The following is a 16341-nucleotide window of genomic DNA, read 5'->3' as shown; positions in this document are numbered from 1 at the left end:
ACTTTTAGCTATCTTAACGAGTAAGTACGTTGTCCACAAACTAAAAGGGGCTGTCCAGTGACAACAAGTCTTTATGCACTTGTCTTGGTGATAACTTGCAGATTGACGGGGTCTGCAACAATTGGCAAAATGGGGAATTTTTATCCTCAGTGGGTAAATTTCATCTCCATTATAAAATGGAGCACTGGTTTGGATGCTCAACTTCCGCTCTAGTCAGTCTCTATCGAGCAGTTGGAAAAAGCCAAGCACAGCGCTCAGCAGTGGACCAGAGAGTGAATGAAGAGTCAATCTTTCATGTGCACTGTCGCTTTATTCTAATGAGGATACAAGTGCCCTTTTCTGCTGATCGGTGTAGGTTCTAGAAGTCAGATGCCCACTGATCAATACTTAAAGAGGTTGGTCACATTGATGGGCTATCCTTAGAATAGGTCATTAATATCTGATTAACGGAGGTCCGGCACCCCCTTCAATCAGCTGTTCTCGGTCCCGCTGGTGGCAGCAACAGGCAGCTGGCAATGCTCAGTTCTGGAACTGCCCCGTCTTGTGATAGCAGCTGTGGCCCGGTACTGCATATTCGCCTCCCATTCAAATCAACAGCAAGTGGATGTGCAGAAGCCAATAGCCACCGCTATTACAAGATTTAGCAATTCCGGTAGCCTGTTGCCGTCAGCAGGACCGAGATCAGTGAAAAATCAGACATTGATGGCCTATCCTATGGATAGGCCATCAATGTTAATGTTTTATCACCTAATTCACCATATTCTTACTGGACAATGAATTTATTATTTACGTGTCAAACCTATGGGTCCTTTTAAAAATGGTAGAAGGGGAGTCCAATTACCCATCTTTGAAGGTTACTTCAGCACCAATCATGAGCCCATTGGGTGTCCTTCAATGATCCCTCACCAAGCTTTTGCTTTTACAGAGGTGTTTTTTTAATCATTGACCCTTCAAAATTTTAGTACTATCTTCCATAAGGCCTATTCTATGCCTTCTGAAAGCTACGGAGCCTAAGAAATGCATCTGCGTTGGACAGATATTTTTGGGTTTGGCCTCCTGATAGATTAGAATCATCACTCTTGTACTATAGACTGCCCTCCTACCTCTCTGCCCGTATAGCATTAAGGAAGATAATTAGTGATGATGAGCGAAACGGCTGATATTTTTCAGTTCCGCAGATTTACAGCAAAATAATTTTATGTAAATCGAATTATGTCCTGAGGTCTCTGCTAAATCCAGAAGTAGAACATAAACATATCAAAAAGAAAAAGTAAAATGATATTGACCTGGTCCTCACCTGTCCGGCCTCACAGCCTCACTCCGGTGGTCCTCTTAGATTTGGTCACTGATGGGTCGTTGTCTGCATTTTTTGGCAGGAGATCTTTGACATCTCCTACGTGGATGAGGTTGTGATGTACTGACAACTACACATCATGATGTCACAGATAAGTCAGCGCAGGAAACTCTGACACAAAATTGTCGGGAGCTCGAAGATGCTGAAGACGGCCCAGTGAAGATCGCACCGGTGGCCCTCTTGGGACTGATGGGCCGTTGTCTGCATTTTCTGGCACAGGGGAACTTTGGCGTCTCCTACGTGGATGAGGTTGTGATGTAATGACAACTACACATCATGATGTCACAGATTAGTCAGCGCAGGAAACTCCGACACAAAGATGTCGGGAGCCAGAAGACGCTGAAGACGACCCAGTGAAGACCGCACCGGTGACCAGGCTGAAAAAGACAGAGGGTGAGGGCCGAGTGAGTATAACTCGTATCTTTCACTTATTGTAGCCCCTTCCTGACCTTTTTGATTGCAGAAGTATGACAGCCGGTTGCTAAGTCCCGTAATTAACAAAAAACATTTTTTTAAGAAATTCTAAACAGATTCGATTTGCGTTGAATCTATTTGTTCATCTTTTATACTAGTTATTTCCAAAGGTCATTGGAAAAAGTTTTTTGACTTGAGGATTTTACCACAATTTTTCACAAAGTCCTAACACTTTCACAATATACAGAGAACACTTATTCCCGTGGTGCAAAGATCCAGCGCTTGCCTGCCCCGTTCAGAAATTACTTGAGCTACTGGAACCTGTGATTGGCTGCAGCGGTCAGGTGACCAGTAAAGTGCAGGAAAACATAACATGGTGCACTCTTCTAGTTACCTGACCGCTGCAGCCAATCACAGCCAATCACAGAATTCAACCCTGTGACTTTCATACAGAGCAGGTATTATTACATCTTTACCCTCCGGAGTGGCCTGTGCTGGATCCACGGTGCCTCCATTTTGAATTATTTTGCTTTAAAGGGGATTTTAAAGAAAAAAATAAAACCGACTGGGCCTTACTCACCCTCCCCAGGTCCGGCATAGTCTATGGTCTGTACTAACTCTGCTCAAGTGGATGGTATCAGCTGCGCCGATTGGCTGCAACACTGTCAATGGGACATCAGCGCTGCAAACAATAACAGACTCTGTGCTGGACCTGGGAAGGGTGAGTGGGGCCCGTTTTTGTTTTGTTTTAAACAAACCAGAGGGGAGATAGGAGTTTTTCCGAAACTGGAAAACCCTTTTAAGCAGATGCACCTATTGGGCTGCAACACTGTCAATGTGATGTCAGTGCTGCAGACAATAAAAAGACACCGTGCTGGACCTGGGAGGGGGGAGTAAGCAACGGTTTAGTTTTGTTTTAAACAAACCAGAGGGGAGATAGGGTTTTCCAGTTTTGGAAAAACTCCTTGTAAGCAGATGCACCTACTGGGCTGCAACACTGTCAATGTGACGTCAGTGCTGCAGACAATAACAGACACCGTGCTGGACCTGGGAAGAGTGAGTAAGACTCTTTTTTTTTTTTTTAACAAACCAGCTGGGAGATAGGAGTTGTTCGGAAACTGGAAAACCCTTTTAAGCAATGTATTCTGGGAGTTACACAAAGATTGGGTATTCTCCAAACTTGAGCTGATTGTGCCGTCACCCCCTCTGTGTTTTATTATTTCAGGCGTCTATTAACCATTTATTCCCATTGCTGCGGACACCTGTACTCTATTTACCAAGACTATTGTAGGGCCCCATACAAGGAGGGAATTAGCATAATTAAATTGACATCAGCACAACACCCCCCAACCCCCCCGGATCGCCCCCTTCCCCTTCACATGCAGATAGCAGCATTTGTCTCCGGAGTGACGGAGGTGCATTTTGCAATATATTCCTGTTTCGGTGCCTCCTTTTATTTTTTTTAATTTTTTTTGCACAGGGGAAACCCTTTTTGACACCCGGCTGGTCACATAAGAGCGCGCCGGCCAAGGACGAGGAGAATTCCTTCAGATGAAAACTGACATTGAGGATCAGGGGTTAATTTCTGGAACAGAAACATTTGCATACAAATGAAAAATGATGGAATTTTCTCTTCTAAATTTTCAATGTCATCAGCATCAAACAGCGGCCGCACTCCCTTGCTGTTTGAAGAATATTCATTACTTGTGAGGAAGGGGGCACCTTGTTTTGTATTAATCACAATTGCAGGTCAATGACTTAATTTAAGGGACTCTGTCTGAAGTGCCACTCACTCCTCGCTCCGCGCCCGTAGCTTTTGTGCTTCCAACAGGTCTGGGATAAAAGAGGCGCAGCGCTGATGGAGCGATGGGATGGGAAAAAGTTGTCCATTTTACCAGGCTGGCGGGAGGGGGGTCTCATCGGTATCTCACATCTATGCGGGGGGCGGTGGCGGCACACATGGGTGTTTACAGAACGCAGGCATTCATTATCGACAGGTGCTAGAATTGTGCCACGAACCGCAGCAGTTGGCGATTTTTTTGTTTATACCACCCTCATATCAATATTGAAAAGTATAAAGAAAAGTTTTGCAACTGTGTAAAATACTTTTCTTTTTTAGTTTTCATCCCAATTTTAACTTATTGTCAATAAATTAAGACATTTCTATGAAAAAAAATAAAAATCTTTATTTTTTATATAGCGCTAACATATTCCGCAGCGCTTTACATACATCAGGAACACTGTCCCCATTGGGGCTCACAATCTAGAGTCCCTATCTGTATGTCTTTGGAGTGTGGGAGGAAACCGGAGGACTCGGAGGAAACCCACGCAAACACGGGGAGAACATACAAACTCCTTGCAGATGGTGTCCTTGGTGGGATTTGAACCCAGGACCCCAGCGCTGCAAGGCTGCAGTGCTAACCACTGAGCCACCGTGCACGCCTCAATTGCACAAAGAGCACATATAAAGCAAAAAAGACACACATAAAGCATAAATACTTACCATTGTAGGTCCCATTACGCTCCTGCCCACTCCACAAATGGCCTGACATACCTGAAGCAGATTTAGGACAGTGTACTTGGGCATTCCAAACTTTGGCATAGGTATCATTGTGGCTCTGGATCCACGGCCATGTCCTTCCTTACCTTTCCTCCTGAAAGGAGTGGTGTGAGATGACCACTAACTGATTTTGTGATACTATGTTGGGAGATGTTTATGCTATATGTGGCTATATGTGTCCACCTAGTGGTTGCAATGAGGATTGCATCCTAATAAACCTTTTCAAATTTATTAAAAATAGGCAGTCTTGTAATATATCTTCTTTTTGGTCTTGGACTAATCTTTTACTCTCAATTTAAGGGAAAAAAAAGGCTGTTGACAGATTTTCTCATCACTGAGATAGAAGATGACATTCTATGGAGTTGGAAGGAGCTGGAAACAGACACAGACATTCTGCTGCAAGTTCTCCTAAAATACAGTGCCTTGCGAAAGTATTCGGCCCCCTTGACTTTTTCAACCTTCTCCCTGATTTCAGGCTTCAATTATAAAGATAAAAAATTTAAATTTTATGGTGAAGAATCAACAACAAGTGGACACAATTGTGAAGTTGAACGAAATTTATTGCTTATTTTAAATTTTTGTAAAAAATAAATAACTGAAAATTGGGGCGTGCAATATTATTCGGCCCCTTTAAGGTAATACTTTGTAGCACCACCTTTTGCTGCGATTACAGCTGCAGTCGCTTGGGGTATGTGTCTATCAGTTTTGCACATGGAGAGGCTGAAATTCTTGCCCATTCTTCCTTTGTAAACAGCAGGAGCTGAGTGAGGTTGGATGGAGGCATTTGTGAACAGCAGTTTACAGCTCTTTCCACAGATTCTCGATTGGGTTCAGGTCTGGACTGTGACTTGGCCATTCTAACACCTGGATACGTTTATTTGTGAACCATTCCATTGTAGATTTGGCTTTATGCTTGGGATCATTATCTTGTTGAAAGACAAATTTCTGTCCCAGTCTCAGGTCTTTTGCAGACTCCAAGAAAGGTCCTGTATTTGGCTCTATCCATCTTCCCATCAATTTTAACCATCTTCCCTGTCACTGCTGAAGAAAAGCAGGCCAAAACCATGATGCTGCCACCACCATGTTTGACAGTGGGGATGGGGTGTTCAGGGTGATGAGCTGTGTTGCTTTTATGCCAAACATATCATTTGGTATTGTGCCCAGAAAGTTCGATTTTGGTTTAATCTGACCAGAGCACCTTCTTCCACGTTTGGTGTTTCTCCCAGGTGGCTTGTGGGATACTTTAACCAACACTTTTTATGGATATCTTTGAGAAATGGCTTTCTCCTTGCCACTCTTCCATAAAGGCCAGATTTGTGCAGTGTACGACTGCTTGTTGTCCTATGGACAGACTCTCCCACCTCAGCTGTAGATCTCTGCAGTTCATCCAGAGTGATCATGGGCCTCTTGGCTGCATCTCTGATCAGTCTTTTCCTTGTGTGAGATGAAATTTTGATGCACGGCCTGGTCTTGGTAGATTTGCAGTGGTATGATCCTCCTTCCATTTCAATATGATCACTTGCACTGTGCTCCTTGGAAAGTTTAAAGTTGTGGAATTCTTTTTGTCATCAAATCCGACTTTAAACGTTTCCACAACAGTATCATGGACCTGCCTGTTGTGTTCCTTGGTCTTTATGATGCTCTCTGTGCTTTACACAGAGCACTGAGACTATCACAGAGCAGGTGCATTTATACGGAGACTTGATTACACACAGGGATTATATTTATCATCATCAGTCATTTAGGACAACATTGGATCATTCAGAGATCCTCAATGAACTTCTGGAGTGAGTTTGCTGCCCTGAAAGTAAAGGGGATGAATAATATTGCACGCCCCAATTTTCAGTTTTTTACAAAAATTTAAAATAAGTAATAAATATTGTTCACCTTCACAATTGTGTCCCACTTGTTGTTGATTCTTCACCATAAAATTTAAATTTTTCATCTTTATGTTTGAAGCCTGAAATGTGGGAAAAGCTTGAAAAAATCAAGGGGGCCAAATACTTTCGCAAGGCAATCTAGCAGTTACCCTTCTACATAGAATTTCATGCACCAACTACATTTCCTATCTCAGTAATAGTAACGTTCTGTATCCACTGAAAATGGATTTTACCCCTCAAATGAGAATATTTAGAATGACTGATCAGTCCAGGAGGAACAGATTTGGTTTGGCAGACCAGGACAGTGAGAACTTCATTGGCTAGCACTGCAATGTCATCCTGGGTTCCACATTTGGTTATCAGATATGTTATGATTCAGGGACCGATGAGGATCAAAAAAATGCGGGAACCCAAAAAGTAACCAGAGTGGCTGGAACCTTAACGGATTGCAGACCTAATGCTGACACACAACTAGAACTAACCGTGGATCGAACCTATGATGACCTAGTCGTCTCGACACAGCCGGAGAACTAAATATCCTTATAGATAGAAATATAAGAAAAGCTAATCTGCCTCGGAGCAAGCCCCAAAGATATAGATAGCCCCCCACATGTAAAGAGTACGGTGATATAAGAAAACACAATACATAGCCAGAAAACAGATTAGCAAAGATGAGGTCCAAACTATCTTTATAGGAAAGGATAGGAAGGAGCACTGTCTATAGCCGTAAAAACCTTAAAAATACCAGCACGTCTAATATAAAAAACCCTCAGACCAAACGGCCTCTCCCCCACTATTTCAGTACTCTGATGTTACTGGGATCCAAAACTCTAATATAGATGATAGACTGAATTACTACCAAGCATGACAAAAGACAATACATTTCAGAATCATGGAGCTAAGTATACAGACACTCCCAGCAGGGAATGATCCCATTCCACCAGGAACTCCACACAGGCAAAATAGGAATCAAGCATAGTATCAAAGCAGAAAATACAACAAGAAAGTGGAAACAAAAAAGCAGAGGTACAAAGACCAACTTATCTGAGAGGAGTTCTGGTAGAGAGCAGGGCTGGTTTCAGAATGTCCTTAACACACAGGATATCCATTGAGCACCGGCAAGTAACAGGAGAAAACTACTCAGCGATATATCTGAGAGACCTGATTGTCAGTCATTGAGAGGTGTGTTGCTTTCATTCCACAAATCAACAGCACCGCCAGAACTAACCACAAGAGGGAGCCCCGAACTGGAAAATGTATTCACAACACAGATGCACTTCATGATGTCTTCAGGGTCCACTATTCACAAGATGAGCCCATGATGCCAATATTGGAGTATCAACTGAGGAAGTTTGTATAGCCCCAATCCGGCTGCGAAGGAGTACCAGAGCGGTCACCAGACCAAAGTAGCCAAATCTTTGTGCTCACTACTGCCTACCTCACCATTGGCTTCCTAAGTAGAGGAGGCCATAGTTGCTCCATCCAACCTAAGTCCCCAATCCCAGTGGGCTCGGGTATGTTGCCAGATTTGCAGCGTGATGATGGCCATACAGTACCCGTACAGAAGCACCACCATGGAATTTGATACAAATCAAGATAGTATGACAGATCAAGGAGGGCTACCAGCACCAAGGAGACAACTAGCAAAGACGGCACTTTCTCAGCATCTCCAGCATTTTTTTACGTCTCTTTATCTGCTAATAATCTGTTTATCAACTATCTGGAAAAATTATCCGAGTAGACTTTGGGTAAAATGTGACACTGTGCCCATATAATGAGCCCCCGCTGAGCAAAAAAATAAAAAAATAAAAAAAAAATGTAAATCATCCTTCCGAGATTTAGTGCGAATATAATTTCTCAGTGTTTATACAGTAGTCAGCTTCAATGTTAATAGGTTATGGAAGTCTGTACTGCGGAGAAGTGAGGCAAAAAAAAAAGATTAAAATCATGTCTTACAAAATCTGGTGGATAGGGCACAGTCCTAATTAGCGGTATCAGGCAATATTTCTTTCCGTCCAGGTCCCTGAGTGACAGTGGCGCTCGACTACAGAGTCGACTGGAACTTGATTTCATTCCAGTGTGTAGACAAAATTCTAACTTCAAAGAAAATGTTCTATCTCCAAACTCCAGCTCCTGAGTGCTCTGGAAGTATAATATAGATGGGCTTAGCAATCCCTGCTGAGAAAAGGGCAATTTGACACTGAATCTGCTATTAAGGCACCATAAAAATACTGACTTTAGATAACTGCTCAATATCACAGGAAATATTCCCCATGAAATTCATAAAGTATGTTGGGTGACTTTTATTTCTCATGAAACGTTCTTTTTTTTTTTTTTTTTAATGTGAATTTTTTTTCATTTATTTATTTATTTTATTTTATTTTTTTTACATAACATTCCCGGGCTCAGTCTCACGCAGCAGACGAATGATAATATTGGGTTGGTTTTATTGCACATAACCCCTGGAGTTCTTTATTTTTTAGGAAAGTACAATTTATTGGCTGTATATTTTACATTAAAATAATGAATTAATAGGAATTAATAAATTAATAGGGCGGCACGGTGGCTCAGTGGTTAGCATTTCACTCTTGTGGTGGCTCAGTGGTTAGCACCGCAGTCTTGTGGTGGCTCAGTGGTTAGCACTGCAGTCTTGTGGTGGCTCAGTGGTTAGCACTGTAGTCTTGTGGTGGCTCAGTGGTTAGCACTTCAGTCTTGTGGTGGCTCAGTGGTTAGCACTGCAGTCTTGTGGTGGCTCAGTGGTTAGCATTGCAGTCTTGCAGCGCTGGGGTCCTGGGTTAAAATCCCACCAAGGACACCATCTGCAAGGAGTTTGTATGTTCTCCCCGTGTTTGCGTGGGTTTCCTCCGGGTTCTCCGGTTTCCTCCCACACGCCAAATACAAACAGAGAGGGACTCTAGATTGTGAGCCCCAATGGGGACAGTGTTGCCAATGTATGTAAAGCGCTGTGGAATTAATAGCGCTATATAAATGAATAAAATCATTATTATTATTATTATTGTGTGAATATTTTACATTAAAATAATGAATTAATAGGAATTGATGAATTAATAGTAAATACAATTTATTGTGTACATGTTTTACATTAAAATAATGAATTAATAGGAATTAATAGGAAAATACAATTTATTGTGTGCTGTTTTACATTAAAATAATGAATTAATAGGAATTAATAAATTAATAGGAAAATACAATTTATTGTGTACTGTTCTACATTACAATAATGAATTAATGGGAATTAATAAATTAATAGGAAAATAAAATTTATTGTGTGCATGTTTTACATTAAATTAATGAATTAATAGGAATTAATAGAAAAATACAATTTATTGTGTGCATGTTTTTACATTAAAATAATGAATTAATAGGAATTAATAGGAAAATATTAATTATTGTGTGCATGTTTTACATTAAATTAATGAATAGGAATTAATTAAATAGGAAAATACAATTTATTGGCTGTATATTTTACATTAAAATAATGAATTAATAGGAATTAATGAATTAATAGGAAAATATAATTTATTGGCTGTATATTTTACATTAAAATAATGAATTAATAGGAATTAATGAATTAATAGGAAAATATAATTTGTGTGCATGTTATACATTAAATTAATGAATTAATAGGAATTAATGAATTAATAGGAAAAAATAATTTATTGTGTGCATGTTTTACATTAAATTAATGAAATAATGAATTAATAGGAAAGTACTATACAATTTGTATATTTTACATTAATGAATTAATAGGAAAATACAATTTATTGGCTGTATATTTTACCATTACATTAATGAATTAATTTCCCCTAATCTCTTTTTTTATACAAAAATATAGTGATACAAAGTACAAGTAGGAACAAAGAAGCGCTGATAGGGTCTAACCAGATATATAAAAGGCCAAGGTGTAATGATATACACTCACCTTATGTGGTCATGAGGGTCACAACCACCAGAGATAGCATACAGATAATGGCGGCTGCCGCAGCCCCACGTGTGTGAGTCTTCAAAGCAGTAGAGGAGAAGGGGTTAATGCAGAGCAGTCGCCAAAAAAGATGTACACGTGTTGATTAACTATTAATTATTTTATTTCATAGATCTACGCGTTTCGAGGTATCGGATCTCTTCCTCAGGACCAAAAAAAATCAACAATTGATTTTTTTTAGTCCTGAGGAAGAGGTCCCATACCTCGAAACGCATAGACCTATGGAATAAAATAATTATTAGTTAATCAACAACTGTACATCTTTTTTGGCAACTGCGCAGCATTAACCCTTTCTCCTCTCCTACTTTGAAGACTTATACAAAAATATAGGCCTTCTATTTAGCTACTCCTATTCTCTAAATTTAGTGTCCACAATCAATGTATATCAAAATTTAAAAGCAGTGTGTATATGGGAAAGAAATAATACACAGAAATAATCAAACGTAGCACCCAGGATAGAAGGACTTGATTGTTTAACCTTTTCCCAAATTTAGCAGTTCCTATGGAGGGATAGGGTCAGGACCACAGATGCGACCAATTCGACCACAGCAGCTGCAAGATTTGCCTCTTTGGTATATGTGCATCAAAGTTTTTCGACTTGCTATTAAAAGAGTTGTCCACTACTTTGACATTGATGGCCTATCCGTAGGATAGGCCATCAATGTCTGATCGGCTGGATCGGAGTCCGACACTCCGCACCCCCACAGATCAGCTGATCTCGGTTCTGGTGGTGGCAGAAGGTGGCCAGAAATTCTCAGTTCCGGCACTGCTCCATCTTCTGATAGCGGCCATGGCCGGGTACTGCACATCCACCTCTCATTCTAATCAATAGGAGGGGGATGTGCAGTACATGGCCGCAGTCGCTCTCAGAAGGCGGAGCAGCAACAGAAAGCAAGAGGTACAAAGACCAACTTATCTGAGAGGAGTTTTGGTAGAGATCAGGGCTGGATTCAGAATGTCCTTAACACACAGGATATCAATTGAGCACCGGCAAGTAACAGGAGAAAACACTCAGCTATATACCCCAATCTGAGAGACCTGATTGCCAGTCATTGACAGGTATGTGGCTTTCATTCCACAAATCAACAGCACCGCCAGCACTGACCACAAGAGGGAGCCCCGAACTGGAAAATGTATTCACAACACAGATGCACTTCATGATGTCTTCAGGGTCCACTATTCACAAGAGGAGCCCATGATTCCAACATTGGAGTATCTCATGATGAAGCTGTCCGCAGCGATACGCGTGGGGCCGGTCATGTTCCTCCTTGTACTGCCATGACTCTCACTCCATGCTCCGCCAATTGGGTATTATACCATGACTGATTAGATGCCTCTGACTTCTTTACCTTCTTATATTAGGTGACGACACTTGACCCCTGGTATGTTAGTAATTGATTTCATCGTTTGACTTTGGTGGGCTCACCAAATAATTACACTCAGGGTAATTATTGACAATTCCTGACTGTCCTCCATCTACAGCCCATTTCATGCTACTGTAAGGGCCCCACCACCAGGGAGACTCCATAACTGCATGAGCATGTATTCATAATTTGATATTGCATTGCCTATGATTATTGTGGCTGATATATCGCATGCTTTGTTCACCTTCCTCATATTACAAGTCTAGGGGCTATGCAAAACCCCATTGATTTATCATAGGAGGTATATATATATATATATTTATTCTTGTTGAATATTATAATCAGTACCTTGTATGATTTCATGTATGGCAATACCTAATTCCAGAGGGAATGTGTTTGTACGTGTGCTATTCCTGTATATCCTAAGGATAGGCCATCAATGTCAAAGTAGTCGACAACCCCTTTAAGTAAATACACCTATACTGTACCTTACCCAAGCATATTATATGCACCTGATGACCATTATAAAGTGTACAAATACATTATATTACTTATCCTGTTAAGGGACGAGCAGGCTCATGGAAGTTAGGGTTCAGCGTGTTCGTTTGGACTTTAGTTAACAGTTCGGTTTGGAACCCGGACTTGACCCTGGACCCTGAACACCAATGGGGACCTGATCTTCTGTGCTGTAAAATGGCTGTAAAATGGTTGTTGTAAGGGCTGGGGGGCTTCAAAAGAAAGCAAAATGGAATCATGTGGATATGGAATAAAAAATAAAAAACACGGCTTGGGCTCCCACCTATTTTTGCTAACTAGCAAACATAAAACATATAGCTTTTGGCTGCAAACCCTCAGATGTCTGCTTTACCTTAGCTGGTTATCAAAAATAGGAATGATCCCACTTCATTTAAAAAAATATTTAAACAAATAATAAGAAAAAGACAGTGTGGGTTCCCCCTTAATTTTCAGAACCAGTGCAGGTAAAGCAGACAGCTGGGGATGGTATTATAAAGTTGGGAAGGCCCATGGTTATTTGGCCCCTTTCCAGCCTAGAAATAGCAGCCCACAGCTGCCCCAGAAGTGGTACATCCATTAGATGCTCCAATTCTGTCGCTTTACACTGCTCTTCCCAATTGCCCTGGTGTGGTGGTAATATTTTTGGGGGTTGATGTCAGCTGTGTAGTATCAGCTAGCATAAAGCCCAGGGGTTAGTAATGGATAGGCATCTATCAGACACCCCCACTACTGACCCAGCAAGTAAAGAGTAATAAAAGTACCCCCTTCCTCACACACACACACACACACACACACACACAATACAAAAAGTTCACTTGAATAAAGACTCTCCCACATGTCCTTGTTCACCAATTTGTTGCTTCCATATAAATTCTGGAAGTGTGGCGCCCCTGACCCGGTCAGGCATCACTGAGTACTGCACCCATGCTGGGACTGTACTTCCAGGTAATTCTAAGGGCCAGAATGAGGTGTGTACACACAGACACATAGTAACTAGTTTCCCCACACCAGTAGATGGGATCCTTGGGTAATCTCTGGAGGGGGCTAGCCTTCAAATCTTGTCAAGGGGTGTAGCGGAAGGGCTGGGAGCTAGAGTACAGAGGTTGTCAGGAGGAGAGGAGAGTAAAGCTCTAAGGAGAGCTAGTCTGGTAGTGGAGAGCGGCAGTCGCGAGCTGGCGCGGTCACTAGTCAGACCCTGCACGAGGTAGTAGCCGTTAGCTGGGGAGAACGGTCACCTGGTGAGTCAGTCAGTCAGTGAGTGAGTACGGAGTTCCCAGTGACTAGGCACGTAGGGGGAACAGGTCCCTAGAGCAGACTCCAGTTTAATGACCTGCTAAACCTGCTGGTGAGGGGAACTACAAGTACCTCACCAACCACACAGAGTCCGAGCCTCAGCAGCAACGCAGGGACCCATAAGGGGACAGAGTCAGTAGCCATCTCACTTGGTCCACGCTGCTGGCAAACGGGCCGAACACAGGGGAGAAAAGGCAGTAGCGACTCCCTGGACAGACCCCCACGGTACTTCACGTCAGGGGGTTATCCGAAAACAGAGTGCTAGGAAGGCGAGCTAACAGGTTACCCTCAGACTGGCCCGAAGGAGACCTGGTCCTACCTGGTTCATCATAACAACGCCTGGGTCAGCTCACAATACCATCTGAAGTGAGTAAAAACCTGGTAAAAAGACTTTTGGACTCAGCCTGTGTTATTCCGAGATTCGCCATCCTGCTCACCCGAGCCCCTGGGGCCTGCCTCACTCACGGGAGGCTACCTAATCTGTCTGCAGACCCAATCAGCCCCAGACGCTCGTAAAACCTGCAGCGGCGGTCATCCATATCCCTGACCGCAAACCGTGAGTGGCGTCACGACCTATAAAATCTACATTACCTGTTTGCCAAGTTGAACCAGTCCTGTGGCGTCCCTGAACAGGATCATCACCCTTGGGGCGACACAGAAGCTCTGACATAATCCGAAGAGTAATGTCCCACGACGTCCATCGATTCCCATTGCGCTTATTTCTGAGATCATTGTCAGAACAAGGCTCCATAGGTCACTGCTGGACCGCAGCAACTGGGAATTTCTCACAAGTGTGACTGAGAGTGACGTAAGGAACCTCGTTTTGAGAACTTTCTCAGAACGATGCTCCATAGGAATCGATGAATGTGGCGGGACATTACTCTTTGGATTACATCTGAACTTTCAAAATTTATTTTGAAAAAGTAAATTGGTGAAGGAGAGTGTGTGGGGGAGTCTTCATTCAAATTAACTTTTCACCCTGTGTCTGTCTTTTTTCACTCTATACTTGACGGGTTAGTAATGGGGGTGTCTGATAGACACCTCTCCATTACCTGCCCCTGGGCTTGATGCCAGCTGTCAATTCACAGCTGACATCAACCCCGTAAGTATTACCCTGAATAGGGAGTGCAGCTCTGGAGAATGTTATAGGACGTAACTCAGGATCACTACAGAATAAGTAATGTATGTACACAGTGATTGCGCAAGCAGAATAGTCAGTGAAGCTCTGGAGTTTACATTACTGATCCTGTACTGATCCTGAGTTACATCCTGTATTATACTCCAAAGCTGCACTCACTATTCTGCTGTTGCAGTTACGGTGTATACACATTACATTACTTATCCTGTACTGATATAGAGTTACATCCTGTATTATACTCCAGAGCTGCACTCACTATTCTGCTGGTGCAGTTACGGTGTATACACATTACATTACTTATCCTGTACTGATATAGAGTTACATCCTGTATTATACTCCAGAGCTGCACTCACTATTCTGCTGGTGCAGTCACTGTGTACACACATTACATTACTAATCCTGTACTGATCCTGAATTACATCCAGTATTATACTCCAGAGCTGCACTCACTATTCTGCTGGTGCACCCTCCACCCTGATAGTGCAGTATTGGTTATATCAAGACTGTCCTTTGATCAAAAATTAGAAAACACATTTTTGTGTTTTGGCAGGAGAATCTTATTAGCCGGACGGCCATTAATGAGAAGTTGCGCCAAGTTTCCACTTTGTGACATCCCTGCACCCTCTAATGTAAGTGTTATTTTATGATCCTTGCTTGTATTTCCAAATCAACATGATGTGAAAATCTATATTTCCATTTTTTTTATTGGATGCCCGGCTGGAAAAAAAAAGCACCTTGTAGAAATTCTGATATTAAGTATTCAACATTTCTTTAATATTGCTGCGCCAAGTTTTCTATATAAGTGCAATTCACCCCGGACTCTGACGAGGGTCAGCCCAAGAAATCTTAAAGGGGTAACTTTTATCTCTACCGTTATAAGAGCCGAAGAAAATCGTCCCCTCTTCTGCATCAGTTTTTTTTTACTTTTGTGCAGTATTTTTTGTAAAAAATAAATAAATAAATAAAAATAAAATTGTGCAGATTATTTGGTGTTATGGAATAATAGAGAATACAGTTTTGTGAATGTATCATTTTTACAAGATTCTTATTTTTTTTAACCACAAAATGGCCAGTTTACTAATTTTGCTCCATGCGACCACCTGGCGCTCATGTGAACGGAGGCATACGGAGTGTATGAAATTGACTCTATTTCTCCTTTTTTTTTGCAGTCAGTGCTGATTTAGGATGTGAGATTTTAGTAGCAGGAGTGTTAATCAGGCAGGAGATTCGGTGAGGATTTACTTATGTATGCAGAAAATTATGGATATCATTAAAGAGTAAGAGATTATGTCAGCGAGACACGTTATGATCTGTATCGTTAGCGAGATAAACTGAGAAAATAGCAAATATGACAACCAAGTGTCACGGTGTAAAGATAAAATTCCACATAAATGGCGACATTTAACCCGTAATACCTGGTGATCCAACCAGAAAAGGCAAAATCAACATGGTTCAGACCCTAGAATGGTGTTATGTTAAATAGAATGTATATACTAATCGACAGGAAAAATTAATATTCTTCCACTATATCCACTGGCATTATTAAAATATTACTTATATTTGATATTGTTTTAATTAAATAATTTTCCAATACTGCCATCTAATTGAGAATAATATTTCTAAGTTATCATGTTTCGCCATTAATCTGGCTTTGTCAGGGGTACAAGGAAATGAACATGTAGGTGGAGCACCAGGTATCACAGATAATTATCTGTGATACCTGGTGCTCCACCTACAAAAGACTAAAGGCTACTTTACACACTGCGATATCGGTCCCGATATCGCTAGTGTGGGTACCCGCCCCCATCTGTTGCGCGAC

The sequence above is a fragment of the Anomaloglossus baeobatrachus genome, chromosome 7, assembly GCF_048569485.1.
Source record: "Anomaloglossus baeobatrachus isolate aAnoBae1 chromosome 7, aAnoBae1.hap1, whole genome shotgun sequence".
In the NCBI taxonomy this organism is placed as follows: domain Eukaryota; kingdom Metazoa; phylum Chordata; class Amphibia; order Anura; family Aromobatidae; genus Anomaloglossus; species Anomaloglossus baeobatrachus.
Note: the sequence above shows the minus strand (reverse complement) of the source record.